Genomic DNA, 5,274 nt, shown 5'->3' with positions numbered 1-5,274 from the left:
GGAAATTTCTTTTACTAGGGATTGGGTAGGGCAAAAATTAAATGGGGGAGGAACAAGTTAGGGGGGGTTTTGTAAAGACAAGAGAGGTAAAAAAGAGGGGGGCGAGAATATGTACATGTGTTTTACTGAGGAAAATGTGTGTGTGTTTAGAATTAATAATCCGATCAATAATTGAACCATACAATTAATTCAATATTTGGATAATAATAAAAAGTTGCATATAATAAATGGATTGAAATTTTTAAGAAAACAAAATTGACATAACTTTGACATGAGTAATAGGATCGGCAATAGAATTTTTGATTATATTGAGGTTGCAAATTTAAGCAAAGAAATAGTACAAACGTGTCAAATCCATCAGGTAGTCCAAGCTTCAAGGTCAAGGTCTACTTACCTACCACCATCCAAACAAACTAGGTGTTAGAACATCATAGTTATGTTTGGGTAGACAAGTAATGCCTATTTTCCTCGGCTTGCTATTGCTTTACCTATGAATATAAACAACCAGATGGATTCTTAGAAAATTAAAAAAACAATTTAGCCACAAGTGAAGTTTAAGTTACAAGTGGAGTAAGGAGTGAATGAGTGCATGGATTAAGAAGGGATTAGAGGAGGTATGGGATGATTAGTGGGCTTGGTATGTGGGGTGGTTAAAAAGAAAGTGTAAAGGGAAGATTTCATGGGGGTACATAAAAGAATAATTCATAGTTAGGGAAGTATTCATGTGTGTGTGTGTGTGTGTGTGGGGGGGGGGGGGGGGGGGTACATAAAAGAATAATTCATAGTTAGAGAAGTATTCATGTGCGTGTGTGTGTGTGTGTGTGTGTGTGTGTGTGGTGTGTGTGTACATAAAACAATAATTCATAGTTAGGGAAGTATTCATGTGTGTGTGTATGGGGTGTGTGTGTGTGTTCAATTCCCAGAAAGGCACAAGGAAAATAATGAGAGGGGGGGGGGGAAATAGAGGGGTTCAAAAAAGGGGTATAGTAGATAAAAGAATTAAAAGAGGGAAAAAAAAATTTAATGGGGGTTTTTGGGATTAGTAGATTACACCATAAGGTGACTATATCTCAATACCATAAGGCGACTATGTCTCAATACAATAACCTTCCAAAGAATAATCACCAATACTCAATCATCGATTAAGGTAGTGGACCCTACCAAAATAGAATTTATTGAGAAGGTGTAACTTTATGAAACTCTTATAAATTGGATATGTGTGTGTGTGTGTGTGTGTGTGTGTGTGTGTGTGTGTGTGTGTGTGTATGAGAGAGAGTGGGAGTACAGGAAGGGGTAATTTTTGTGAGCATCAAGAGTGTGCATGTATAGGACATGGGAAAAGTGTGTGTGTGTGTGTGTGTGTGCGCGTGGGTGCATGCATGTGGCGCACCCCATTCCAGAGGGTAAGACCACATGGTGGGGGAATAAGCCCACCATGTGGAACTTACTCCCCACCTAGTAGTGTGTGTAGCAAAAATGGATCAATATGATACGTGTCAAAATTTGATGTCATACTATAAGTGTAACCCAATTCCATAGTAGGATGGCACCCATGTTTCTACACATTAAAAAGTAATAATTAGTAATCGAATTAAAGGGAATCAAAACATTACTTATTGACAAATATTTATCACAAGCCTAAAATTAACCAATGACAACATGACTACGAATTTCACATATTAACAAAGAATTATCAAATGAATGTGAATTAACTGTATGACACTAGCCCAACCAAAGGCTCTAGTTGGGAAATCAATGTGTGTGTTTAGATTTAATAGTCCCATCAATAAATGAGCCATATATTTAATTCCATTAGTTTGATAAAATTTTATTTATGAGACACGGACAAAAATGTTTAATATATCTATGTTGGAAATTGCAAAAAAATGAGAGTTTGCAAAAATTCCAACAAAATTGAAAATTTATAATAAAGTTGAGTATGAAATAGGAACATAGATTGGAAAAAGGTGTTGAATCCATGTTTAGGTTCCAAGGTCGGGGTCCACTTACCTGCCAACATCCAAATAAGCCGTATGTGTAACTTGATTTGGGAAGACATGTAACACATGTGCTCCCTGTCTTGTTGTTGCTTTTTGGTAAAAACTTCCCTTCATATTCTAACATTAAAAAATGCAAACAATCACAAGTGGGGTAGTCCACACCCTAAGAGTGAAAAATGGGCTGAATTTATGAAAGGGGGTAATCCACACCCTAAGATGAAAAATGGGCTGAATTTATGAAGGGGGGTAATCCACACCCATTATTTTGATTGAAGAATTAAATAAATTCATGAATTAATTGCTTAAATATAAGTAATTAATTTTAAAATAATAATAATAAGTTTATTTATTAACTCTTAAATTCAATAAAAGAATAAGCTACAGGGATGAGCCACCCCTTGAAAGTGGAAACATTCATAAAGAAAGGGTCGGATAATCCGCACACTTGTGAGAAAAAGAGAACTATCTCTAACGTCATTAAAATAATTAAGATGATGATGGGGGGAAATAAATTTTCAATCAAAAGGAACAATGTGACAGTGTGTGAGTGTTAAAATGTGACAGTGTGTGTGAGTGTGTTTGTGTGAATAACCTTTTGTACTTGTGTGTGAATAGTAACATAGTACCAAAGAACGGAAATGCACAAAATTTAAGGATGCATGGGTATGTTTGTGTTTGAATTGGAAGCCAATATTCCAATACCCAATAATTTTAAGGATGCATGGGTATGATTGATTACAAATTGGAAGCCAAGTATCCAATACCTAACATTAATAAGCTAGATTATTAAATTTGTAGACAAAGTTATGAAATAATTCATGTAGAATGTGAGTGATATAAAGAACCCCAATCATTAGCCAATATAAGGTAGAGAAACTATGAAGTCGAAATAACAAGTTTGTCTTAAACGGTCTACAAGAAGGACACCCAACAATAGCCAACATTAGCCCACAATCTTTATGGGAAAAAGAAAAGGGGGGGAGGGGGGGATATAAAAAGAAAAAAGAAAAAAATGTTAAATATACATTATATATACCTTATATATACTTAGGTGGATTTGAAGGCTTAATAGATTAGGTTAGGGGTTGAAGCAAAGGAGGTATTCGAGTTTAGTAGTTTAGGTTAGGCTTAGGGAGTTTTAGTCAGCGCAAGGGCAAGGTGAACTGAAAAGTAGGGGGGTGAGGGCAAAGCAGTAGTAGTAAGGAGAAGAGGTGTAAAGTAGATGAATAAATCTTAACATGAATCAAGAACCTTGCAAGGGCAATGACGTGGTGATGTGTAAGGGTGGTGGCAGTGGGTGTTAAGGAGCTGACTTGGGGCTAGGTATAGTTTGAGGAGTGGTTAGTGAGGATAGTAGAGTAAAATTTGAAAAGGGAAGGGGAAGGTGGGGGTTAAAAGAAGGGGGTTTTATGTGAAAAATTAAAGGTGTGGGACAAAAGGGGATTTATATTTTATATTAAGTAGTAAAAAGAGGGAGGCGAAGGGGAGGGAGTGGGGGGAACTAATTAGTGCTAAGAAGAAAAAATGCATCAAATATAAGTTATCTATAGTAGGTAAAAATCAATGCTAATATATATGTAAAAATAGCATAAGAGGGGAGGGAATAATATAAAAGAAAAGGGAGGGGGGGAAAGGTTAGTAAAAAGTTTAAAAAAAATTGAATTATAATAAAAAATAAAAAGAGGGCTTTCAGTTAATAATAAAAAAGAAAACATTACAGAGGGTTGGGGGGCTTTTTAACTAGGGGTTAAATTGTACTTAAACTACAGATATTAAGGAGAGGGAATTTTTTACTAGGGATTGGTTAGGATGGAAATTAAATGGGGGAAGAACAAAGTTAGGGGGGGTTTTGTAAAGATAAGAGAGGTAAAAAAAGGAGGGGAGCGGGGGGAAAGAACATCTTCATTTGCGAGAAATTTTTTACTGAGAAACATTTGTGTGTGTGTGCATGCGTGCATGCATGAGTGTGTGCGTGCATGTGTGCATGTGTACATGTGTGTGTGTGTGTGTTTGACCTATCAAACATCTATCCTACTTTACTACTAGACTAGTTTTCAATATCAAAGTAAATCAATTTCAAACATCTATTATTGCCCTTTTCAAACAACTAGTGAGAGTAGTCAGTTAATAACCAACCTCTTAATACCCCATAAGTGAGAATAATCCATATCATACCATTCCTTTTAACAAGGTGTCAAAGTGGGAGTCAATTATTATACTCACATTTATGTCAGTACATTGCAAAAAGTATAATGATACTAATGAACAGTCTCCAATAGAGAGTTCAATTATATTTAGCAATACTTGGACAAAATCCATTGTAGAGTGCTCCTCGAAGTTGCCAACACCATGTCTTCATGCCTTAGATTTTCCAATGCAAACCTTGTGGAGAGGTATGCCGACTCACATGCATCCATCCACAAACATAGCATGTTAGAACATGTACACTATGAATTGTGGGACTACAGGCTTCAATGCCGGCACACAGTTGTTATCCGTGCCACTCGATCTAGATTAGCATAATCAAATCATGGCATTTTACTATTCAATAGTAATGAGAGGTGGGCAATTAAAGATATGAAGAAATGTTGGGTAGATTCCTACGAAAATAAGAGGGGGGAAATGAATTAACAAAACAAGGGGAAACAAAGGGGTTTTAGATTTAATTGAAGAGGGGTGTAGATTAAAAATAAGTAGAGAGGAGGATGGGGGGGAAAAAGAATGTATACTACTAACAATATATATGTAAAGAGGGGCCATGGATGGAATACATAGAGAAATGGTGGGGATACCTTATAATATGAGACGAAAAAAGAAAAGTAAATATTGAAGTTTGAACCTTTAAGGCCAAGGTCGCCGTGCATAGCAAAAACTCGGGGAGTGCATCAAAGCAGAACTCAAGGGCTACGATGGTTTGATGAGGAGCTAAGCTTCACAGTGATCTAGACGGTCAGATCGGCAAAGCCTCCATAGTGGTCCAAAGAGTCCACATGCACAGAGGGGAGACTAGGCCGCGGCAACATCATGTCATGAGTGGAGAACTTGGAGAAGTTCTGCTTATTAGTAGAAGGGCTTTTATAGGGCAAGAAGAGAGTAGTCGGGAGGGTCAGTTAGGAGAGGGGGTCGGGGCTCGAGGTAGGTTAGGATAATAGGTTGATATATATATTTTAGGGAGGCGGGTCGGTTAGGTGAGCATAAAAATGCATGTAGGTGGGTGGTTTAGAAAGTGCGGGGAGGAGGTCTAAATAGGTGTAGAAGGTTTTAAATGAAAAAA

This window comes from Dipteris shenzhenensis, chromosome 26 (assembly GCF_047967505.1).
Source record: "Dipteris shenzhenensis isolate YYH24624 ecotype China chromosome 26, Dip_SZ_1.0, whole genome shotgun sequence".
NCBI lineage: Eukaryota > Viridiplantae > Streptophyta > Polypodiopsida > Gleicheniales > Dipteridaceae > Dipteris > Dipteris shenzhenensis.
Note: the sequence above shows the minus strand (reverse complement) of the source record.